General features: G+C 36.3%; 1 protein-coding gene and 1 non-coding gene across 7 annotated transcripts in view; one reads left to right on the top strand and one right to left on the bottom strand.

Annotated features, from left to right (window-relative positions):
- EML6 (EMAP like 6) overlaps positions 1-27,321 on the bottom strand; it is a 220,539-nt gene that overhangs the window by 189,914 nt on the left and 3,304 nt on the right. The window lies entirely within an intron of this gene.
- On the top strand, positions 8,106-8,224 carry LOC118606233. Its single transcript, XR_004952317.1, has one exon. It is a non-coding gene; the product is annotated as a 5S ribosomal RNA (ribosomal RNA).

Raw genomic sequence — 27,321 nt, 5'->3', positions numbered from 1 at the left:
ATGTTATTATAATAAAGTAGAAAATAGAAAAATATTCTAATAAGGGTAAGAGAGAGAAATTTAAAAATTTAAAAGAAATAGAAATAAATATACACCACCAGCATGAACATTAGCTAACTATTCATATGTGTTGCTTAACCATTTCCCACTAATCAAATGTCAACAACCCCAGATGGAGAAAATCCGATAAAAGCTTTAATGGAAGCACTCATGGATAAATTTTAGCATAAGCAATTTTGCAAACAGAAGAGGTTAAATTGGAGAATCTGGCATGTCCTACATTCATATACTGGATAAAAGTAAAGCTGAAAAAGCCACCTTGGCCTTTTGCTGCTCCATTTCACCAACGTAAGTTTGATTCTGCCCTGGGCAGAATATTATTTAACTAGTCACTGCACAGATAAGTGATGTTCTTAAAAATCAAGTTTACCTTTCAGCTCATCCTTGTATTTACTGAGGAGGGCATAATTTAATCTTGCCTCCCCTAAAGTTAAAGCCAAAGGATGTCACATAAGCCACTGAATAAGTGGTAATATAAGCAATGCAAACAAACCTACATTAACAACAAGAGGCAAACAAGTGCAATTTAAGGTTAATGTACCTCAGATTCCTTGAACAAGTGGAGTGCCCCAAAGTTTCACAAGCAATAGGGTTAACGAATTTATTTATGATTAGTTTGGGGGATCAGATGCTAATTATCAGTTCAAACTTTTTCCTCTCGGTCTAATCTCATGAATTCCATATTTTCTTTAATTGGCTCTCATTCGAATTTTCTGACTTCATAACGCGTGACTAATAACATTTCTGCCAGGTCCACTTTGTGTCAGTTTGTTTTGTATTAGGAAATTATAGGGACTTAATCTTACTTTACATGTAGAAAGACACACAGTATACATGGTTACTCTTGACAACAATTCTCAAACAAAAGAATGAAAAGAATTAGACGGGTTGGGGTTTAAATTATGACCTTGGATAGGTTACTTAATGCTTTTGCCAACCTAAAAGACTAAAAGGGCAAAAGATCAAATTGGAAAAGACCAGAAGCCTGAGAATGCCCCTACCTTTCCTGTTCTATCCCATTCCTGGGTCAAAATCCTAAGAGATGGCACAGAATCACAAAGATAGTTTGGGGGAGGCCTCCAAGGGCTGGGGATCTTGAACCTCACTTACTAGCCATGTCCTGGCAGAGATCTGAAGTTGCCTCAGATCCAAGATGCCCCCAAGTGTCATATAGGGAAGGCACCAGGCCTTTTGGGGCATCCCAAACTTGCTGAGGCTTTTTTCCAATGAAATTAACGTTATTCCCAATCTTATACTTTTAGGATTCCAGTGTTTCACTTCTACATTTTTGCTATGCCTTGGAGAATAGTCACTACACCAATATGCTCTACCCATCCCAAAACAACACAGACACATCCAGCCAAACACTACGTTCAATTTCAAATTATCAATATTCTTTAATAGCAGATTACTAACTTAAAAAATAAAAGGAGGTCTGAGTATATCTTGTTTTTTATAGTCCTGAGTTTTTGAATCTTGTTAATGTTCTACATGTTAAAAAAAAAAATTTAACAAGGATGGGGGCAGGTCCTAAAATTCAATGCCAACTAAAATAAATGAACCCAACTATATTTAAAATGAATAATATTACCATGCTGAATTTTTTTAAAAAGTACTAATTCAAGTAACTTCTGAACACAGAACTTTGTCTAGTCTCAATATAAAGAAAAATAAAAGACCTGCAAATAATCTTGAACTCTTTTAGGGAGGTTTATGTTCATACATAGTTGTCATGTATGGCAATCCTGAAACTATTCTATGTGTATTGCAAGGCTGATCGAATGAGTAAATGGCATTAAATTTTTTTGTGAGCCAGGCTTCTCACCGTGGAAGAAGGGAGATATGAATAAGAAACGGGGAAAGACTAGAAAAAGCTTGGGGTAGGGAGCTATGTTGGATGGAATTGGAAGTGTTAGTATAACTCAGGATCTTTAAATATATCTTCATCTTTTTAGCTGTATCAATGAAAGTGTGTAGGTAGGTAGATGTATTTCCCAGATCTGCTGAAAAGGTCATGAAGCAATGGCATTCTAGTACAGCAACAATAACAGACCTTGGGTTTTAAATACCAGTCACCACTGAAAGAGCCAGTGCTGCTTGAAGAAATAGTTGATTCCAGCCAGCGCTCGTGCAGGGAAAGTACAAGATAGACCTGAAACAGCTATTTATGCCAAAAGTCATAAAGTATTCTTAAAAATTATAAGAGCATGTTAAAAGGATACAGGAAATAGCTTAAAGGGTCTCCTACTGGCTCTAGGGATTTGAGCATCAAAATAAATTAGAGCAGGAAGCACTTCATTATAGCAGAATGTTGATTGATAAATATAGATGGAATGGTAGTTTTAAAAATCATAAATTCAGACATAAATTGGTAGCAATGGACACTCAATTTGAAGATGAGAGAAGTCTGATGAGGAATAGGATATTTATACAGTCTTAAGGTGTTTCTCCACAAATTATTTACTAATTACAAAAGGAAAATAGTAACTATGCGGCAGAGAAAACGGATAACACTTTAATGATCAATTTTAACGTGATCAAATTTAACATTGCCAATAATGGATGAATGCCCTGAGGAGGACACACTATTGCACTTGAAGTGCCTCAGTGAAAAATGCATACCCTGAATCTAATCATGAGGAAACATCAGACCAACCCAACTTGAAGGACATAAGGACATTCTGTAAAATAACTAGCCTGAATTCTTCAAAAATATCCATGTCCTAAAAGACAAAAAAAAAAAAAAAAGAAAAGAAAAAAGAAAAGAAAAGCCTGAGACATTTTTCCAGATGAAAGGAGACTAAGAGACATGACAACTAAATTCAATAGATGAGCTAGACTGGAACAACTGACTAAATTAGAATATAGACTAATAGATAGTATTCATAGATAATAGTATTACGTCAATGTTAAATTTCCTGAATTTAATAACCGTACTGTGCTTATATAAGAGAATATCCTTACTTGTAAAGCTGTAAGTTTTAGTATTAAGAGTATAAGGGAATAAGATATGCAACCTCCCTTCAAATGATCCAGAAAAAAGCACTATTAATATATACCTATAAAGAGGAAAACCAATAAGACAAATGTGTCAAAATACTATAAAGATGGATGAAATCCATAGGCTATTCTTGCTATTTTTCTGTAAATTTGAAATTACTCCAAAATGAAAATTTGAAAGTTTATATTTTGAATTTAAAGTATACATACCTACAACTAGTTTTTTAAATGTTTCCATATTATAATTAGGACAAAATCAAGCTATACCCACAAAGTTAATGATTTCTGTTAGTGAAAGAAGCACTTTCGATCAAATTATGTGTGATTCATAAATGTATACTTTCATGCTTTTGTGAAACAGCCAAATATTTGATATTTCAATTTGTTATATCCACATATTAGAGCATACTTTAGATAAAATTGGTAAACTTCTCTGAAAATGGAAAAATAACTTATTTGACTCTCTTATTAGTAATTACAAGCATTTAAGTACCAAAACTTTTTAAATTCCTGATACATCCCCCCAAGGTTAGTGGAAACAGAAATCTTAATTTCTGCTTTTTTTAAATTAAGCATTTTATTAATGTTAATGTTTTACATATTTATATAATATAGATTTAATATATTTATTATTTACTGTTCTACTCCCCAGTTTGCAAAATTCAAGTTTATAACTCTGAACAAGTTCACTCCACAAACTGGGAATATAAATGACATTTGCAATCTATTTAAAATCATACTCTCATATGATCTATAGATGAAATACCTATACAGAAGGAAAATAATTTCTCAACAATGAGTCGTTGTCATTCAGCTATACTACTAATGAGAATAAAGTATAAATTAAAATCATAAAGCTTAGAAGCTTAAAATCTAGTTTTTAAAATAATTTGTGATTAACTTCACTAGCATAAACTTCAAAGGCACTGATTACTAAACTCAGAATTTCCCAGATTAATAAAAACATCACTGGTCACCATTCATCATACTAAGCCTCATCTCTTCTACATTAAGGAAGTTCGTATTGTAGGCTACCCCAGATACAGAGGGTAACCTCCATTTTTTCGATCTGTCCTGGATTCCTCTAGTAAATACATTCTTTTCATTTCAAAACAGGAGGAAGAGGTTAGAGTGGGAGGTTGGGGTACCAGTCTCCTGTACACCTCCATCATCTTTGAAACCCTCCAAAGTCTTAGGCCAGAGGAGCAGTTAGCTGTCAAGGTTTGCTTGTGAGAGGAAAAAGTAGAACATTCTCAAACTTACTTTTCTATATAAGAAAGGAAACCTAGACAAAAATACATTTGAAAAAAAATTAAATTTGATAGCTCGTTGTGGGAAACAGGTCCTCTTTCAGGCCTGCTGCCTCTCAGTAGTGCAATTCTGCAGAATATATTACAGCTAAAAAAGGACATAGTTTGACTGACCAAGGCCACCTCTAGATATCTCCCTAGTAGGACATTCCCCATATGTACAAGTATTTACCAAAACACTGTTTGAAAAGTAAAAGAAACTAAATATCTAGCAGCAGGGGAATTTATTTAAGAGAAAAAACACAGGCCTAAAGAATGCTGTATCAATTCTTGGGTAGATACGTGAATATAAAGATCTAAAAAGATACATATCAACTGGACTTTGAGTGGTAAACACACAATAGAATATACAGATGTCAAATGATAATGTACACCTGAAAATTATATAATTGTATTAACTAATGTTATCCCAATAAATTTAATTTAAAAAATTAAAAATAAATAAAAATAAAAAGATACACATCAAACTCAGCAGTGGTTAACCTCTGGAAATTATAGAAGACTGGAAATGGAAACTAAACCTTTATCTGGGATGTTCTACAGTTTAAAGGAAAAATGTATTCATGTACTACTTAAGTAATTACAATTAATTTTCAAAGATTAAAAAAGTGGATCAAGTTAAACAGTAAGTAAATTTAAATCGGAGGTCAATTTGATTACAAAATAAGGGAAACAAAGAAATACCAATAATTAGGCTGTTTGAATTACTAACATATTTAAAAAATCAGAGAAATGGCCCACAATCAGTCTGAGCCTTGATCTTGCTGCATATTATAAATTCTACTAATTCTAAAGAGACTTAACTATCTTATTTCCTATGCATACTTAAAATTTTTAAGAAATCATTTTTAAAAAAAGGAAAAAAGGGAGGCGGGAGGGATGTAAGTTTTACTCCAAGTATTACATCTAATTTTGTTTGACTTCAAACTTCAATCTTGAATGATGATTTAAGTGGTAGGGAGAGGAATGCCAACAGAAAATTCTCTCAAAAATCTTTGATTTAAAATAAAACAACAAAACAAGGGGGAGGGAGATATGTTCTACTACAGAGACCTTGAGTATACCAGACTCTAGAGAGTTGTAACTATCAGCTCTTTTTCAATAGAGGGCATGAAAACCACTCTCAAACCATGGGAAATACATTCAGGACATGTAGGCAGTTAGCAAGATGAATGACTCCACTTTTTAAAAATAATTCCGTTGATAGAAGAGGGATACATTAATTTGCTTCTTGCTCTGAACCTGATTAGTAAAACTTAAGGAATGGTTCTCTCACATATGTAAATTTTTTTCTTAAATACAAAAACAATAACAATAATAATAATAATAAATGTAGCACTAGGAAGAGACAAGAGGGCTAGCTATGCTGGCAACTTATATATCTTCTATAAAAGGTGAGAGGTTTATTGCTACATTTATTTCAAATATTAGTTTGTAAATTCTTCTGGTGGTTACCCTAGAAATCACAACATACACCCTTGACCTCTAAAAGCTTTATGCTAATCCATATCTTTACTCTCTTTCCAGAAAGAACTTGGAATACTTTAAGTCCATTTAGCCCTTTTTAACTTAAATACTAATACTAATGTCGTTATGCATTTTTCAAAAAAATTACACATATTTTTAAATTTAACAAGATATTATTATTATTGTTTTCTATAGGCAGTGTTCATTTACCCACATATTTACAGCTGGTCCTTCTGTTATCTCTGACTTTCCAACTAGGATAATTTTCTTCTGCCTAAAAAATACCTTTTAGAATTAAAGAAGATTTGCCACCTGCAAACCCACACTAAAAAAAATTCTAAATGGTACTCTAATAGTGTGGGTCTGTTCGTGGCAAGTCCTCTCGGAGCTTTTTGTCTGAAAATGTCTTTATTTCCCCTTTCTCTTCCATTATCCTGTTGGGAAGTCAGTTATCAGTCCAATTGTTGTCCTGTGAAAGTAATCTATCTTCTTTCTCTATAGACTGTTTTAATTTTCTCTTCACCCTTGATTATCTGCAATTTCACTATTATATGTCTAGGTGTGAAGATCTTTTCATTTATCCTGGTTAGAAGTCTTTCTGCCTCATAAGCATGCGGGCTGGTATTTTCTATCAGTTCTGGAAAATTTGTCAGCAATTATATTCTTAAATATTGCTTCTGTCCCTATTCTCTCTCTCTCTCTTTCTCTTCTTTTGAGTCACCAAATGAATATACACCAAACATTTCTGCTGATATTTGTCCCTTTTGTCTTGTCTACTCATATGCCTGGTCAACTCTGTGGCTGGACATTGTATTTGAAAAATTACCTGCAGAAGTAACTTAAGGTGTGGATGCTATTATTCTCCACAGAGGATTTGTACTTGTTTCTTCCAGACTCCCGAGGCCCTAGAAGGCCTATCAAGCCAAGTTCCCTGAATTACCTAAATGACAGGAGTCCAGGATTCAAGCTGTACAAGGAATAATTTGCTTCAAGTCCATCTTTATTTCAGGGTGCAGCTCAATGCAAAGGATGAATTACACCAGCACTTATGGATTCATATCAGGGTCCAACTTTTGTCACCCTAACCTCTTAAGGCCTCCGAAATCAAAGCTTCACATCCTCCCCTAGAGACACCCCCCGGGGAAAAATAGCTCCTCTGCATTCTCAGCTTTTCTGAATTCTCAGCCCTAGTAATTACTCACAATCTCACTCTCTTTTTTATGTTTTTTAGAAGATTTTATTTTTATATTTCATCTCACTTTTTTAGTTGTCTACATTGAGAGAACTAGCTCAAATTACCTAGTCTGCTATTACTAGGTATTACTGGAGACTTACATTTACCCAAAAATAGTCAAAGAACTATAGCAGTAGTTATCACCTTAACACGGCCTAACATTTAGATCTAATTAAAATGTCTTCAATTCTAAATAGACCATGAATGCTCTCTCCTGAGCATCACACAATAGCTTGGTGATGAAGATTTACTGATATAAATCCAACTTCTCTCTGTATTTAAATGAGGTAGCACATGTAAAGTTTTTAGAGGAGAGCCTGACACATAGTAATCACTCAATAAACATTATATAAAAGTTTATTATTGCTATTTCCAAAATAAGCGAACCTTTACAGTATTTCCCCACAATTATACAAGTTACCACTAATATCCTTATTCTAGTATTACCATGAGAAATACTCTGGAAAACCAAAGTCATTCATTCATTTAGCTATAAAAAAAAATCTTCAGACAGTATTCCTAAACTCAAGTTTTGAGAGTAGCCACAAGAAGTACCAGTCAAAGGCACTGTAAACTGTGGGCTTAATTATCAGGTATGCATCTTACTATTTATCCAATATGAACTTGTCATTTCTTACCACCTGAAAAGAAGACACTACAGATATAACAACAGACTGTTACACAACTGTTCTATACTCATACATTTCACAAATAAAAATGGAATTGAAAACACTCAGTGGAAGCTGCTTCATCATGTGTAAGAGTGAACCACAGAGGAAGCCGTACGCTAATAAACTTTGCTTCACAATTTTTGTTTATGTATTATATGTGGAAGTGATAATGAAAAGAACCTATAAAGCTCTAAAAGGCAACTCACGAACCATCCACATTTTATGCTTGAACAGCAGCATCCCTGCATCATCACCCTATACCACTCTATGAAGGAGTGTCACCTGGAATGCAGCAAAACATGCACAAAGAACAGTGCTCTCAGACCAATCTGTAATCCACCTCTGTAAAGCCTCTTATAATTTGTCTACAGCCATGCTACCCTGAACAAGCCTGATCGCACCTGATCTCAGAAGCTAAGCAGGGTCAGGCCAGGTTAGTACTTGGATGGGAGACCACCTAGGAAGACCAGGTGTTGTAGGCATAAAAAATTAAAAAATAAGGGATTGTAAGCTGATATTCTGTGAGGTCAACCAAGGGTTGCCTTGCCTAAATAATAATAATAATAATTGAAGCCTCTTGAAATAAGATACAGCATCATATTCATTTAAGAAATATTTACTGACACCTAGTTTCAGCCAGATACTTTGGTAGCAAATAAATATATAATGGTGAACAAGATAACATGATCTTGGCCTTCAACAACTGAGTCTGGTTAAAAAGAAGAGAGAGACAGAGATAAACCCATGACTGTATTACAGAGTAATAACTACCATGATGCAGAAAGTATAGGGTACTGAGGGAGAATAAAAGGAATGGGAAATCAGGAAAAGTGTCGAGGAAAATCACTTTTAAACTGACATTTGAGAGATGAGTAAGTTAAGCAAAGATGAGGACATAGAACATTCCAGAAACCACATGCATAGAAGCCCAGAAATAAGAGAGACCATTCTGGCCAAGCGGACACAAAGGCTAAGCTTACTCTGTAGGGCTGTATCCATCATCAGGAAAGGCAGGACTCCTACCAAAAACATTATTCCCTATTGTTTTGTTACAAAGAAAACAAACCACCATAAGGAAGAGTCAGGAAACACAACAAACAAGACAATGAGCACACATGAGCGCACGCACACACACACACAACACACACACACACTCAAAGACTTAGGAATAATAGAACAATTAGAAAGATTTGAAATATATTTAAGTCAATAAAAAAAAGAAGGTATAGATACTACATGGCAAGAATAATACAGAAGAAAACCAAAAATTAACTGAAAATCAAATAGAACTTATAGACGTAAAAAATATGTAGCATTGACACTCAAAATCCAAAGCAACACATCTAGTTCTAAAACATTTATCTGTGCTTCTCTCTAAAACCAAACTAAAAAGATAGGGAGTTATTTTAAAAGATATAAATGTACAGAGAGAATAAAAAATGAAAAAATATACAAGAGAAATTTGAAAAGAAAAAAAGGAGCTGGACAGCAAATGATTAAGTAGTGACCGATTTTAGAGACTAAGCTGATATCCGAGCCCACCAGGGCGGGAGTCGGAGTGGGAAGGGGCAGGCCAGAGAGCAGAAGTCCACTCACAGCCTCAGCCAGAAACCTGGAAAGGCTCCCTCCGTCCAGCCTTAGGGACAGGAGACAGCACTGGAGGCAGGAGTGGAGGGGGGAGGGAAGTAGGAGGACTAGCTGAAAGTTTGTATAAAGAGTTGTTTAGTCCACCAGATATCTTCCTCCCACCTCAGCAGAAGGCAGGAAGTTTACTCTCTAGGGAGGCTGCCCAGCTCAGAGGGTTGAGGCCCACTCAGGGGATGAAGTAAGAAGTCCCCTCTAGTTCGTTACTTAGAACCCTGACAGTTAGGAACCCAGACAAGAGATTCAGGGCTTTCTTTCCAGAAGAAAATGTCCAAAACCAGAGAAAATACCTCTCGGTTCTGACATTTTATCATCCTTCAATGAAAAAGCTGGCTCATCACGTTAGCATCCTATGGTGGAGCCACTTGGCAAGTCCTGCCCCCTCACTCAAAGCCTCCAATCGGCCTTTCAGAGTCTTGCTCTTAAATACAGAATGCCCAACATTAGATGAAAGCCTTGAATCTGAAAGATAAACACCAATACAAATGTATGTGGGAAGAAAAAAAAGGAACCCTGAGGTAATAGAGACAATGAAGGGGATCATTTTCAAAAGCAAATAATATTCTCAGAGAAATAAAAGATTGTCATATATTACAACAAGAACAAGAAGTTATAAAAAAGAAATATTCAGTAATTTTTAAAAAGCTTTTCAAAATATAAAATATAATAACAGATATAAAAATATAGAAAGTTGGGAAGATAAAACTGAAAAAATCTACTAGATAATAGGAAACATAACAATGATATAGAAAATATGATAACAATGACACGTCAATCCAGGAGGTCCCAAAACTCCTAAAAGTACTTTGAAAAAGAAAGAGCAGAGGGAGTGGAAAGACATCATCACAATGCAAGAAAACATTTCTGATCTGAGGCTCATGGGTTTGTAGAGTAACAAGTCCCAAGAAAGGCTAGAACGATAAATGAAAAGAGACTCAAAGGCATGTTATTATTAAAATTCATAATTCTGAGAATATAGAAAAGTTCCTGAAAGCTTCAGAGAAGATAACAGCAAACAATAGAAATAAATGAGTAATTTCACTTTATAAGAAAATAATCTCAAATCCAGACTGAAATTTTGGTATAAAAAGCCCATCAGAATGTCAATTATGAAAAGAAGTAATATGCAACTATAAGGGAAATGGTTAAGGAAATTGTGCTGTATACAACAATTTAAACCCAAACTTGTATAAAGAGGTCACAGAAAGCATTAACCATAAAGTACAAGATTGATAAAGATTGAGAAACTAGACTTCATTAAATTACCAACTTCTAATTATCAAAAGATACCATTAAGAGTAAAAATGCAAGCTACAAGGTGAAAGAAGATATTCGCAATATAGATTTAACAAAGGACTCAAATACAGAATATATAATAATTCCTATATGTCAATAAGAAAAAGACAGAGAATTCAGTTATTCTAAATGGTCAACAGACCTGAACAGGCACTCCACAAAAGAGGAATCCAAATTGTCAATAAGCCAATGAAAAAGTGCTCGTGTTAGTTTCCTATTGCTGGTGCAATAGGAAAACACCACAAAACTGGTGGCTTAAAATAACACGGATTTATAATCTTACAGTTATGGAAGCCAGGAATTCAAAATGGGGCTCAATGGGCAAAAACTGATATAATCTCCCAGCTGTGTCCTTTCTGGAGGCTTGAGGGGGATATGTTCTCTTATTTACTCCTCTTTCTGGAGGCTGCCCATCACACTCCTTGGCTGCTGGGCCCTTCCATCTTCAAAGCCAGCAATGGCTAGTCAAGTCTCAGGCTGTATCACTGCTTCCATCATGGCATTTTCTTGAACTCTCCTGCTACCCTCTTTCACTTACGAGGACCTTTAGGTTTACACTGAGCCTCCTGGAATAATTCGGGACAATCTCTCCATTTAAGACCCTTAACTTAATAATAGATATTATTAATCATAATATCTATATGATTAACATAGATATTAATCATATCTATATTAATCATATAGATATGATTAATATCTTTATAGATATTAATCATATCTATAAAGTCCCTCTTGTCACATTAAGGTCACATATTCACAGATTCCAGGGACTAGGAATGGACACCTTTGGAGGAATATTATTCTGACCATGACATGCTCAATTTTATTGATCATCAGAAAAAATCTAAATTAAAACATGAGGTTCTACTACTCATGAGGTTGCCTAAAACTGAAAAGGACAGACAACACTATAAGTATTGTCGAGAGTGTGTCGGAACTAGTACCCTCATATATTGCTGGTGCATAATTAGTACAACCACTTGGAGAAACTGTTTAGTAGTATATCTATTAAAGCTAAACATGTGTATTCCCTATGATTGAGGTATATATCAAAAATAAAAGTACACATTCATCTGCCAAAATACTTGCATAAGAATGTTCAGAGAAACATTATTTATAGTAGCCCCAACTTGGAAACAACCCAAACATCCAATAGTAAACAGAGTAAATTATATTCACACAATAGAATACTATGTAGCAATGAAAAAGAATGAGCTATTTCTACATGTGACAACATGCAAGAATCCCATGAGCAGACTGTTGAGTAAGTCAAGCCCTACATAAAACAGCACATACTGTGTGATTCAATATACATAAAGTTCACCCACAGGTAAAAGTTGTTTATATGAGAGGGGTCAGCATAGTAGTTATCTTCAAGAGGAATAATGATGGAGAGGCATCAGGTAAGAGGTTCTGGAGTGTAGTAATGTTATATTTCTTGATATGTGTGGTACTTACATGAATGCATTCACTTTTCTAAATTTTATCAAACTGAACACTGACAATTTGTGTTCTTTTATCATATGTGTATATTATAATTTAAAAGCTTACAAAAATGTATAGATACTTGGTGTCTACCTATGGACAATTTTTAATTTCTGGTCTTATTTTCAAAAAAGTTTTAATGAGCATATATGCATATTATAGTAAGGGAATGAAACTTAAAAAATAGCAGATCTGAGATTCTGTGAGGATCACAACAAATCTAAGTATGGTGTACAATTTAAACACAGTGTAACTGGAAAACATCAGGTTGCTAGACATGCTGAAAATGATGACCTAGAACGAACTCATTCTTCAGGTGGGGGAGAAGGAATAAAGTTTTGGAAGCCTAAGTTACAAATAGAGAATGTTAAAGTTTACCCTCTAAATATTACCCATGTAAAATATAAACTTTTAAAGCATTCCAGGTATCATTGTGAACTCAAAGTTCTACTGTCCTTATTTCTTGAAATGACTACAAAATTTTCATCTTTTTTTTTTTGATACTCTCTTACTGCATTAGTTTTCAAGAACCAAATTGAAGGTACTTATCAGCCAAAAAGTAACAATATATGGCGTAACATATGCTGCATAACAAACCTTGCAGGATCAGCCAGAAAAAGTTTAAGGCTACTATGCCAAAATGCAATAACATTCTTCCTGAGCTACAAAATAAATTTAAGTATAAGCCCACAAAATAACTTCAGCAATTAAAAAAAATGAATCTAAAGTTAATAAGGATATGGAGATGAGGCAGGGGAGATGTTACTATGTGTTACAGTATATTTGTCCTTACTGTTGTAAATTTCCCTTTCTTCAAATGTAATCCTATTTTTTTCTTTATCTAGAAGTAGAAGCTCTAATTTAATCCTCTCTGTTCCTTTGTGTTTTGCCTAAAATAACTAAAGTTCCTTCTGAACCTTAGTGTTCTGAAAGGAATCTCTGGTTCAGAAGCTTCCATTTTAGCTATAGACCCATTAGAGACCTCCAAGATAAGAACAAGATCATGCCCAAATGTGCTTATACCTTTGTATGTTTCTCAGGAATTACACCAAGGAAGTGATTCCTGTCCTCCTTATATCAGTAGGTTTCATACTGCTATTTAACATGCCAATATCATTCTGCTCTTGTCCCAACTAAACTATCTTTGTCACCATAAAAATGGCTTTGATTCTCAATCTAAAGAGATATTGAGGAGATGACCACCCTATTCGAAAGGATAACAGGAACCTACTGCTCCCTGGATTCGTCTATTCTCTGAACGATGCTTCAAACTCAATGCCTTATCACTTTCCAGGCTTTCTTGTGACTATCACTTTGAAATATCTTTTAGTAAGCCCAACATTTCTTTCTCTTTCTGATAATAACACTTCTCCCTTGTAATAGAAATTAAGCTTTCCCCAACCCACATGACTCTGGGAGGACAGCCAAACACAATTCCTTGCATTGGCTTGAAAATCATGATGCCTAATTCTTGTCTATAGTGATAGGTCCAAAGGATGAGCACATGACCTATCCAAGGCCAGTCAGAATATGTTTCCCTGTAATTTTATAATCTGGTGCTGGAAAAGCTTCTGGTTTCCTCTGAGGGCTCTAGTTGAGAGGCTGAAAACCATGGCCATGGCATTGTTCTACTGTCCACCCCCACAGCTTGAAAGAAATTTGTCAGCAAAAGTAGAGAATGAGACTAATGACCAGAGAGAACACAGCCAAGAGATGGAGACAGAAAATCTAAGAGTATTAACAGTCATTTGAGTCCCTGTAGGCCCTGAAGTCAGCACCATCTGGAACTTTGAGAAGCTTCCATTTTAGCTATACTCCCATTCAGTGACATAAACCACTGAATTCCTTTGTTTCCTCAGGCCAATTTAAGTTAGGTTCTGTTACCTTGAACCAAAAGTCTTAAAAAAAACCAAAAACCTGCAGAGGTAGCAAGGCCAATCACCAGCTTCTCTCACCAACTTCTTATGGCTAGCCAGAGGTGCAAGTACCTCAGACTATGAATTGAATGGTGAATAAGTGGCCACAGAGCTGTTCCAAATGGTAGATTTCCAAGACAACCATTCCAGGTCTAAAATGTGAATTTAGTCTCAGGAGTTGAGGATTATCAATCTGTATGTCCCCTGAGTTCTCTCTAGGCCACATGCTAAAGTTTGACAACCAGGTTCTCAGGATGGGCAGCCAAGCTAAGGGGATGTGGTGTTCTGTGAGCCACAAACAGTCTTGGAGCTCACCATGACATGGCCCTGCTCTGTGCTGAAGCACAGCATTTCTGTCATAACCAACATCTTTTCCACATAAAGTAAATGGTCTTGTCTTATTCAAGGGTCAGGTAATGGGCATTGTTGTCTTTGTTTTCAGCAAATCCATCAAGGTTAAAAGAGTTGGTCTGAACCTAGACCCAAGCTGAAGTTCTTAGCAGAAAAGGCCTACTTTTTTCAATAGGGATGACTCTAAGAACCATAAATGAATATGGCTTAATGGGTATTTATGTCAGGCTCATGTCATTATTTTTCTTTGAAAATATCCCTGATTCTCACCATCAAATGACAATAACTGAGTGATAAAAATAGGCCAAGCAATTAAGTAAATGGTGAATTAGGCAACTGGGGCCTAGGGTGAGAGAGGCCTGGATGTGAATTCCAGCTTGATAGTTATTAGCTATTGTCCTTGGGCAAATTACTTATGAAAATAATAGAGTCTACCTTAAGGACTTATTGTGAGGCATAAGTAAGATAATGTACACAAAATGCTTAGCAAGGTGCCCAGCACAGAATAATCATTATTAATCAATGAAGTACACATATAAAATGATTTTTATTTTTTGTCTGTATCAATAATATATATTAGTAGGCCTATTCTACAGACAATATTATAAAACAAATCTTTATTTATATTATGATAATAACAAAACTATCACATGTGAAATTATCAAGCCAAAGATATTTGAATATAATGTTTAGTCTTGAATATTTTAATTGAATCTATTTTTGTGAGTTTTGACATATATAGATGTAGCCATCACCATTAAAGAGACTAAACAGAAAAAAAAATTATGTTTACTTTCATTCAGAAATGCCTCACTTTCTTAAATTATAAAATTTCTACATTCTAACAACAGGGACTTTAAAATTAATTTGATCTTAGATCAGCAAAAGCTGTAGAGGAGCGTCACTTTCTTACATGTGCATTGGTACATCTTTTTGGAAAGCAATTTGTCAGTATCTATCACAACACAAGGTGTACACTTTTTTTACCCTGGTCATTCTGCTTCTAGAAATATTTGCTACAGAAATACCCACACATATACTCTAGAAAGCATGTACCTGTAAGGATGTCTCCTACATAAAGTATTGCTTATAAAAATGAACAAAGCACCCATCAACAGGAATGCTGAGACACAAAACAGACTAAAAGTCTAGAAGTTCTTCCAATAGACACATACAGGTGAATGCTGACCTCTGAGTCAATTCAAGTCAATAAAAATGTACTGAGTGCCTTCCCCATGCCAGGCCCTAGCTAGACATGTGAGGACAATAGTGAACAAGACAGAATCAAGCCCTGTAGCCTGAAGAAGGAAAACCTAAAACCAGATCCCATATTCTCTCAACCCAGAAAGGTTCTTACAAGATTGTTTTTAACAACACCTGTGAGTCTTAGTTTGTAATTTAAAAATTATGCTCACCAAAGCTGGGGCAACCTTTTGTATGAAAAGGAAATAGATCCTTATTGAAATTTTCTTTGGCACCATATAATCATATGCAAAGTATAAATAATAATTTATACTTGATAATTTCTTATATCATCTTACTATTTATTTCTCTTGAGTTTTCTATCAAATAGTTAAAATTTCTTCTTGGTGGCTTGCCAAAAATCAATAAACAATTTTATCCTGCACAAAAAGGAATCAGTTTCCTCCAGAATTACAGGAACACCTTACACATTTTAAAGTGAAATTTTATTAATCCACAAATTATAAAAAATATAACCAGGCACAAAATTAGGATGAGTAATAATGGTTCAGTTCTGTGATCCAAATATTAATGTAAAGTGGTAATTCTAGGTAAATTTCTACAATGTAGTTATGAATAAACAAGATTAAAACAAGTATACTAATAGAAACAAGAACTATTTAACATTCTTCTACATATACTTGAAATTCTTTCATAATTTCACATATCTCGAGGATAAAAACATGCTATAAAATCAATTATGATCATTAATATAGTATTCTTTCTTGGACTCAAAAGGAAGGAAAATAAAACAATAAAACAAAGAGCCTGAAATTAATTTACTAAATTCTAATCCCCCTTCCAAGTACCATTTTTTATTGCTATTTTAGTCTTAGGTGAGAATGAAGTTCATTCATTGCATGGGCTTCAGACAGAAGCTAATTTCCTCATAGCTTAGTGACAAGCAAGGTTATAGCAGAAATGTATAGAGAGTTAACAATTTTGTTTTCTGTCATTTCACAGATATTAGTTTAGTTTCTGTATTAGGATTTTTGGAACCCCCAAACAAGGCTAGTCTAAATTCAAAAATACAGAGTCTTAAGATTTCTTTATTAACTTCCACTGTTCTGAAATTTCTGGGATCTTGCCTTGTGTTAGTATATTTTCTGGCTATTTCACAAACATCAATCTTACAGACCCTTCACCCTTTCATTCAGAAAGCACACTTAGTATGAAAAGAAGGGTGCCTTTTGCTAGATTTGCCTTTTTTTGATTAAAAAGGGTGAAATGGCCTGCTCTGAATATGTGAAGACTTTAGACTATCAAGTCACTGCATTGAGCGGTCTAATGGTCTAATGAAAACAAATAAAGCATTTTATCTACCAACACAGTGGAGACATTTGGCAAAGTTCTAAAATTATTATTTGTACTTCACTAAAATGTTGCATATCTCCTCGATATTTAATAAAATCTCTTTTCAAAATCCTATAGTTAAAATTTCTAAAAATGCTTAAGGGGAAAGGTCAAGGATCTGTGTCCACTTCAAATGAGCATAGGCTATAGAAAATACAGCCTCTTCAAAGTGCACACAGCACTGGAGAAGAGTTTAGATATCCACTGACTAACAACCTGTAGCCACTTCTAGGATATCTTCTGAGTGATGCCTCCTTGATATAGCGCCTCTGCGTGATCACTCGCGGCATACTACTCCTCAATACTTTCATTGATTTATTGCTGGAAATATGATTTCCACTTTGGTGTGGCACCCAGAAGGGAAAAGCTAGCTGCTGAATTAGCTTCTGAGATTTGAGAGACTTAGATGAAACTAGGATGCATATGTTATTAAATATACCTATAAACACATAATCATTTTCTATCTATAAAATAAAAATAACAAAAAATTATCAACGAGAATCTGTTCTAGCTCAGAAAAAATTTAAGCTCTGATTTTTGTGATATTTGAGTCTATAATTTAGCCTTTGCATTATGACAGTCTATAAGGATTAACAAACAAAAAACCCTGTGCTTTCCTTTCTTTTTCCTTTTCTGCTGTCCCTGCCCCACCCACCAAGGCAGTTAAACAGAATGTGTAAGTCTTGAAAAGAAATAATAAATCACTAAAAAACCAGATGAAATCACAAGCTCGTCCTTAGGAAAACAATCAATGGATTTTCACCCCTCTGACTTGTTGCTCCACTAGGGCAGGTATGCCTCTTGGTTAAGGACAGTTTTGAGAGTAAGAGACACAGTTCCTCAGCTTGCACCTTCATTCAATAATCTCTACTGAAACAGATGCCATCCCAGCGGTACTTAATCCACCAGAACAGGCGCCTATGAAGGAAATGACTCCTAAATCTTCCAGAGATCAGGAATTTTTCCCAAGTATGTAGGAATATAGGTCTAATTAGGCTACACTTTCCTGTTGCCTCCACATTGTCATTCTCACTCACTATTCTAGCAATCTGGATTCTACCCCTCCCCGTACTGCTAGAATAAAAAAAGCTCTTCCTTTGACCTCTTTTGAGTCCCAATCCTGGTCCATCTCTTGGCCAGCCCCTCCAAAACACACAGATAGGTGTTTGCTTCTCCCTTGCCTTCCCAGTCCCTGCACTCCCTCAAGTCTTCCTGTCTCTTGCTCCTCAGGTCCCTTTGTGCTTTTTTTGCTCTCCTTGAAGGTAAGGGTGTATCCCGGGGTTCTGTCTTAAACCCTCTCCACTTCACATGCCTTCCTTTGATCTCTCACATATGAAAATCACCAGGAGCGTCTCCTGGCAGGCACTCAATATCTGTGAGATGAGTCTCCCCCTCATCCATGCTCAGGGCCACCCATACAAGACACTATCTAATTTGGATCTCCATCCAACTACCTTCTCTGACCACCACCACCCTTCCACTAATGGGTTGGAAACTATGACTCTAGCTTAACATTTTTCATAATGGGCTTCTTACTTAAGGTAATTGTGGTTCTTTCTTTCCTTCCTGGTTTATAGTCTCCACATAACAGAGAGAGCATGGCTTTGGAGTCAGAAACAAATGGGTTCAAAGCTGGGTCTGTCAATTACTAGCTATGCGACTATGCCTTTAAATTTTTTCAGAATTACAGGGGAAATAGATATGTAAAATACTTGTATGTATGTTTTTTGAAAACTTAGGTCCTAGTGAGGTTTCTTTTTCTTTATTTCTCTTTAATTCACTTTGCAAAGCTCCTTGCATGCTTTATGTAATTGAATTTTCACAATAGCCTACCAGTTGGTCTAGAAGAAGTAGCTGAGGCTGGTTGGATAACAACTAATAAGTGTTAGAATCAGATTCTAACCTAAGTCTGACTGGCTCTGAGGCCCTAGCTCTTTCCATCACATAAAGTGCCTCCAGAACACAGAGGGGCCAGTTGGTTGGGTGGGTGGGGTAAAGAGACACATAAATGGAAAATTATAGCATAACATGAGTAGGGGTTATGGAAGAAAGAAACCCTGACTCTTTGCCTCAAGAAATCAGGGTGAGCTTCACAGAGACAGTGCACTGGAGTTGCCTCCTGGAAATCATGAATCTAGCCCAGACAGACAGCATAGGCTTTCCTAAGCAGCAGCACCAGTGTGCACTAACAGAGAGAGGAAACTGTTTGAGTCACTACAGGGAGTAGGGTGTGAAAGGAGCAAAAGTGGGGTAGGGTGAAGGAGCAGAATGGTAGGAGATGATAGTCAAAGGTAGGGTAGGGCCATGTCCAAGCGTTTGATTCCCATTCCAGAAACAACTGAGCCAACAGGAGTTTTTAAGTAGGTCAGGGAGAAATCAGACCTACACTTTCAAAGGTTAATCCCAGTGCTAGCATAGTGTGTAGATTCTGGAACCCAGAATCACTTGGGGAATCATTTTTAAATGACTTGGTTTGCCCCATTATTACAGATGTAAGTTACCTTTGATCATTTGATTAAGGTGGTGTCTGCCAGGTTTCTTCACTGTAGTCACTGTTTATCCTTTGTAATTAATAAATATCTTGTGGCAAAAATCCTATATGAATATGTTCCTCAACAAACTTTCATCACCAGTCCTAACATCTATTGATTTTCTAACTCCATCATTCCATCTAGAGTTAATAGTTGACCTTCTACTCAAAGAAGATATTTCTTTTCTTTCCATTAGTTATTTACTTCACTATAGGTACATAGATTTTTATTTTATTCAATGGATTGTAATTCCTGCTCAAATTATCCCAGAAGTGGTCAGTGGAAGTCCCCTTAGGCTAGCTCTGGTGTCATTTTAATATCTCCCCTTATTCTTTGAACACTGCTATACTTTCTAGCACAAAAAGCTATTTCAGACCCATCTTGTATTTCTCTCCCCAGACCTGGAATCGGCTTCTTTTTAAGTGCTGGTCCTTTCTCATGGAGACTTTAGAAACAATTCTAAAGTTCTGGGTGCTTGGTGTGTCATAGCTTGTTGCTCCTCTCAATGGACAGAGCAAGAACGTTAAAAAGATGAGAGGAGAGAAGAGTGTGTGTGTGCGTGTGTGTACACATTTATATACATCTATCTATACTTCTATGGAAAATAACTTTAAAATACAGATTTGGGGGGGCTTATAACCAGACCTACTGAATCAGAATTATTAAAAGTGTGCTCATAAATCTGTATTTGTTTAAAGTTTATCCAGGTTTTCAGAGAGGATTAACTAGGATAATGATACTAGAAGCAGGAAAACTAGTTAGGAAGCTGCCATAAGGGACCTAACAAAAGTTAACAGGTATGAACTCGAGCAAAAGCAGAAGATAGAGAGGACGTGATCAACTGTACTTGGGTCTGACTAGATAATGAAGATGCAAGAGGGAGGAAGTGACAGGCATTCAATGTTTCCTGCTTAGATAACTGTCATCACCACGGCCTGCACGCTGTCATTTATACAGTAAGCACAGAACACATGTTTATTTAATTGAATATCTCCTATAGATCATACAAAAATCCAAGTGACATTCTAGGAAGAAAACAATTATAAAACATTCAAGAATTTATAGCTCTTCTTTATATCTTATCATATAGACTAAAAACTGGATGTTATTCAAGGCTAGAAGGATGACTTGTGAACTTACTGTCAGCAGGCCAGGCTCTCACAGAGATAAACATGGCCTGGTCAAAGTGATTGTGTCTGCATCTACTGTGCATGCAGAATAATAGACCTGGAAGGGTATTTACCTCTGGAAGCAACCTCTGTAACAGTGTCTCTTATTGTCCAAAAAAAAAAAGAGTTACGGTCTGCTAGAGATAAAAGTCATTAAGCTGAGATGACTGCTTACTATCACTGCAGCATAAAACTCACTAGAGCATGAGCGAAATATATAAAGGAGTTGTAGGAAGAAAAGTAAAGCTAAAAGGAAATGACCCTTAGAATTCTAACTGCTATAACGGAAAGTTTAAAATCCAGATAAAAGTACAACCCAGAGAAAAATGATCATTCCCAGTGTTTATGTAATAAAAGTAATTCATCATTGACTTTCTCATTGCTAATCTACAGGGCCCTTTTCCAGACTGACTTTGTTATACTCTTTTGATACTTTTGAGGGTCTCCTTGGCACCTTGTCTGCTCTTGGCCTCCAGGGCACTCCACACTCCCAGTTTTCCTCCCACCCCTGGAACTCATTCCACCTTTCATAAGCACCTCTTTCTCTACTGATCTCCTAAAAGTTCATCTTCCTCAAAATGCTAACCCTGGCCTCTTCACTTTCTTCCATATACTCTCTGGGTTATCTCATCCACAGTTACACAACTCATTGCAACTTGCTCAGTTCTCTCTTAAGCAAGAAGACCCGTACATGTGTATAATCACCTTTTGAATGTCCTGCATACAGTTCAATCTAAATATGTTCAAAGCTGAACTCATCACCCCCAACCTTGAACCTGTTCCTAATTCTATTTCAGTGAATGATAACCACCATTGAACAAGTTGACTATGCCAGAAACTTGACCATTACTTTACACCTTCCTTTTCCCTCACTACCTATATCCAACCAATCACCTGGAATCTAGAATCTTCAGAATATTTTCATTATTTTCCTTGCATAGTATAATGATCTTATACCTGGATTAAAGTTCCTCCAGATTTTCTCTCCAACAAGCATTTATCCACACTGCTGTCAGAGTGACCAGCCCAGAGTCTAAATCTAATGATGCTCCTTCCTCTAGAAAGCCTTCCCTGACCACCACCCCATCCCATGAACAGGTTAGGTATCTGTCCTGAGGCTCTCAAATACCTTGGGCCAATTATGATAGAACTGAACACACCATATCCAGCTGCTCATTTATTTATGAATATTGCCCTTGTGATTATAAGTCCTTGAAAGAAGATGTGTATTATTCATACTGTTGGGTCTTGAGTGCCTACTAACCCATAGTAGATACTCAAGAAATCTTTGTGGAGTGACTTAATGATCCATTTGGAATTAAAAGATCAAAAGATCAATTCAATTGGTTGTATAGGACCAAGCTGAAGAGTCAGATGTGCTGAGAGGCTGAAGTAGATTTTTTTTTTTTTTTTGGTGGCTATGTGCAAAACAAATCATTACGAAGCCAGTCTGCAATCAGAGAAAATCAAAGCATATACTATCTAGAGAGTAGAGATGTGAATCCCTGTGATACATAGTAATACTTGCAAGAAAAAAAATATAGGAAAAGACTAGCTGACTGTTTACCTTGCAGTGCCTAGGAGCCCAGCCGTACTCCTCATAATTAAGTTCCAAAAGATTCTTATTACCTATAATATTTGTGCCATAAAATAATTCTCAATAGCCTTAGAATAATTCTATGACCAGCCTCTTTATATTTCAGGCTAATATCTCTAACCGGTCCAGAGAAAGCTTCTTTCCTCGGGGAGGTAGAATTGGCCTGTCACTCCCCTCTTCCATGCTGATGAGAAGGGGAGTGGCAGGGAACGAGTGGACAATCCAGGAATCCTTCAACTTCTAGGCTGAGGCCATCCAGAAATGCACTGATAAAGTAGGTCATGGGACACCTTCTCTGACCACTCCTTCTGCTTTCCACACCACCTCAATCTCTTCAGGTGCCTCAACAAATCTGTCTACAGCAGTGAGACTGAAGGCTGTAAATTCTTTGGAAATGAACAAAGCCAATATATAGACTGTTGCTAGTCCCTATCCCAGCAGTTACTAAACACTGCATGGGCTCCTTAAAGTATAAGTGGTTATAGTTTTTAAATATGTAAAAATCTATATATCCTTCATAGGCTCTAATAACATCTTTACAAATATGGGATAGCAACCAAAGCCCTGGATTTCTGTTACTTTTAGGTTAATCTTCTTAATGGTTGTTTCCATTTCTGGGTCCCCAAATGTTCAGTATCTTCTGTGTGAGAGGAATGGGCCCTGTGCTAGGGGAATGCAAAGGCTGTAGACATCTGAGACAATTCAATGGGAAGAAAATAGTCTTTTAAACAAATGATGTCAGGACAACTGGATAACCACATGCTAAAGAATGAAGCTGGACCCCTTACCTCACACCATGTATAAAAAGAACTCAAAATGGATCGTCTACCTAAATGTCTGAGCTAAAACTATAAAACTTTTAGAAGAAAACATAAGTCTTCATGACCTTGGGTTAGGTGATGTTTTCTTAGATATAACACCAAAAACATGAGCAACAAAAGAAAAAAAAAAGTAAATTGTATATCATTAAAATTTTTAATTTGTGCTTTAAAGGACACTATCAAGAAAGTGAAAAGACAACTCACTGAATAGAAAATATTTGTGAATAATATATCTGATAAGGTATTTATATTCACAATATATAAAGAACTCTTACAACTCAAGAATAAGAAGAGAAACCAATTAAAACGGGCAAAGGGTTTTAGTAGGCATTTTCTCCAAAGAAGATATACAAATAGCCAACAAATTTATGAAAAGTTATCAGTATTATTAGTGATTAAGAAAATGCAAATTAAAACCACAATGAGATACCACTTCGCATCCAGTAGGATAGCTATAATCAAAGAGACAGAATAACAAGTGTTGGTAAGGATGTAGAAGAATTGAAAATTTCCTACAGTGCTGGTGGGATTGTAAAATGGTGGGGCTGCTTTGGCAGTTCTTCAAAAAGTTAAACATACAATTTACCATATGATTCAGCAGCTCCACTCCAAGGTACATACTCAAGAGACTATGTCTACACAAGGCTGTAGACATACTCTTCCACTGACCACATGCACAGGCTCACCATCTAACTTGTTCCAGCCAGTGCCTGGTTGGTTCTTTCTAGAAAAGAAAAATCACTGGGCTAGGTGCCAACTTAATGAAAAAGTTGATTCTGTTCATTTAAGAATTTAATAAATATATGGAGCATGAAAACATATATATTGTTAAAAGTCTACTTTACTAGCTGGCAATATCTTTTGGGTCGAAAATAACACTGGTCTACTGAACTCTGAAACATACTAATGAGGTCCCTAAATTCTTGCTGTGTAGAGTGGCCTGTGACCAGCAGCATCAGCATCCCTGGGAGCTGGTTAGAAATGCAGAATGTCAGGCCTCACATCTGATTTACTGACTCAGTGTTCACATGACTCCAATGTTCAATGATATTTTGAGAACTGTTTGCTCTCAAACACTTTAATTATATGTAAGACCAATCTACATATGACAAACTCTAGTTAAACCTACAAGAGGAGGCTGACTTCTGAGGATGTGTACTCTGCTATTTAAAGCATAGCTTTCTGTGTGACCCAGTCTACTGGACAGTCAGTCTCAGAAGCAGAACTAGCAAGTCGACTGTCCCAGCTGTTTCCTTTTTCTTTTTTGGTGGCAAAAATGTCACCTATATTGCAAAGGTATTCAGCTCCACCTCCCTGTAGGTAGGAGAAGCCCTTGGACAGCCCTGGACAGAGATGTTGCCATGAAACAGTTTTTCACTTACCACATTATAATCTACATTTAACTATATTGACTACTGGTGGTGAAGCTAATATCATTCTTTATAAGAAAGTGTAATGTCTTTCAATCTTTAAAACAACCCATTATATAGTAACCATATTTTTTAAATAAAAACATGGTCATATATTCTGAATTTAAAATAGAAGTCCATAATAGGATAAGAACAAAGGTACCAATGACATAACTGAATAGAATCTTTACTGACTGTCCTGGGAAATCTAAAACATATGGTACCAAAACCCATGAGGTATAAATGACCTGGATGAGAATTATGATGACCTTTCTCTGGGTATCTATACTAGAATTCTGGGCACATCAAGTTCTTTCTCACCCTGGTACCTTTGCATGTAACCTCTCCTCTGCCATAGCATCTTCACTTGTCTGCCCCTTTTCATTTTTGAGGACTCAGCTTAAAAGCCATCTTCCTAGAAGCTGCTCTGGAAACCTTATCTAAGGTAGCTCCCATAGCCCCGCCCAATCCAATTCCTCTCTATGATCATTCTCTTCTTAGTATTTATCATAATCTACATTTATCTTTTTTTCTTGTTCATTTATTGTTAGCCTTCTCCACCAGAATGGGGGCAAGAACTTAGTCATGTTTACTATTATACTCCCTACACCTAGTACATTCTAGATGTGAAATGAGTTTTTGATGAATAAGCAAATGAGAAAGTATATATAGTATGCCTAATATAGAGCAGGCACTCAACTCAATATGGGTTTGATTCCTTATAGTTTACCAATTTCAAACTCATCAAGGAACTAAAGAATATGAAAGCACATCTCCAAGCCTTCCTGTGAACCCATTTGCCCAACACTCCTGGTCCCATCATGCCTATAGACCCCCTCTCTTAAAATACAACAAGTTCAATTTTATTTGCAGTACAGATTACTTTAGCCATGTCACAATTGAAACTTAAAAAAAAAAATTTAATATCCCTAAGAGATCTTTGTTTTAGGTTATTATTTCAAAGCCAGAGATGATCCAAATGAACTTGAACACAGTTCCATTTCTAGACAGAGTTCCAGTGATCTGCTTCAAATACTCTTGATTAAAGCATGGGACTGATAAATGGAGTTTCGAGGAGCAAGTAGATCACAAAGCCCTGATTAATAATGAGGCACAGTGATGGGACCACAGTGACTGAGAAAAATGAGTATGTAAAGCAGCCAAGCCATGACTTTGAGCTTCGGAATCAGAACTTGGGTTCCAATTCCTATTCCTTGGTCTGCTAAATAGTGACAACAGGCAAGATCCTTAACCTCTCTGTGCCTCATTTTCCTCACCAGTAAACTGAGGCAAACAACAGTACCATGTCATGGGGTTGTTGAGAGGATGAATGAGATAAATCTGTACACACATTTAGCACTGAGTTTACACTCAGGAAAGTGTTGGCTCTGGTTATTAAATTCATTCTCAGTCTCAAGGATCTTATATACATTTACAAATGAAAATATATAGAATGGAAGACTGGCACTAAGTGATACATATAAGTGAGCAGCATTGGTCATGAAAGATGAAAAACTTTAGGAACGCAAAGCACCCCTTCATGTAAGGATGGCAAAAGGCCCCATGGGAGAGGTGAGACCGACACAGATGGGGCCACTGCAGGATGGGAATACAAACAGGCTCCCTGTGGTGGCCGCTTACTATTTGCCAAACACTAGGAGGCACCTCGTATGTAATCTCCACTAGCTACAAGAAAGACACCTTCAAAACCCCCATTTTATAGACAAGAATCTGTTTCACTGATGATCACTGAGACCCACAGAGGTTTAGTAATTTCCCCGAGTCATCCAACTGGTGGCAGATCTAGGCTCAAAATCAAGTTTGACAAGAAAGCCCGTCCTCCCACCATGATGTCCTTGGGGAGGAAGGAATGCAGGGGGAGAAGGGTGAAGGGGGAGAAAAATCATTCCAGCGTGAGGTAGGAAAGAACAGAGTAACTCCATATGGCAAGTGGGAAGCAAACAATTTACAATTTAAAAAAAAAAAAAGAAAAGAAAAGAAAAATAAGGGTAGGAAGCTGAGTTAGGGCCAGAAAGAATGGGAAACTAAGGTGTTTGACCTTCAGCTTGTGGATGATAAGGAATCATTGTTTTGATTTTGGTGCATATGTATGTTTTAAATTAAATACTATGACTAAGACCATTTATGGAGCATCAGCTGAGGGCCAGGTTCCACACTAAACCATTTGCATGCATTATTTCTAATAGTTACAATTCTACAATTTAGGTATTATTGCCCACATGTCACATAAACAAGGCCCCAAGTGGTCAAGTCACTCACTCAGATGTCTTCAGTAAATGACAGAGGAGGGTTCATACTGAGTGTGTGTGAGGTCAAAGTCAGTACCCTTTCCCCTGAATCAGTATTCCAGAGAAAACTCCTTTGTAAAAAAGAACTTAAAAATAAGAGAAAAGAAAATAGAGCCTGCAAACTAGTCAGAAGCAATATAGGGATCCAGAGTACGGAGACAAATGTCTCAACTGAGTCACTGTGAAAATGGAAAGGAAGTGACAGAGAGCAAATGTGTTCATGACCTTTTCTTTTACTCTGCTTCTCTGTCATGATCTGCTACCTGAAGTAGAAAACAAGTTAGCAATTATTCCAGTCTCTGTGAATTGTCCTTGCCTTCAAGCCCTGATCTGAGTCCCCCTGTTCATTTACTTTCCCGTCGCAATGTTATCAGAGCTAAAATATGGCATCATCCTCAAATCTGTTATCCATATTGAAAGATAATCATTAAAGAACATAAAACTAAGCCTCTACAT

This window comes from Rousettus aegyptiacus, unplaced genomic scaffold, assembly GCF_014176215.1.
Source record: "Rousettus aegyptiacus isolate mRouAeg1 unplaced genomic scaffold, mRouAeg1.p scaffold_m13_p_7, whole genome shotgun sequence".
Lineage (NCBI taxonomy): Eukaryota > Metazoa > Chordata > Mammalia > Chiroptera > Pteropodidae > Rousettus > Rousettus aegyptiacus.
This window is presented reverse-complemented; position numbering and strand designations above follow the sequence as displayed.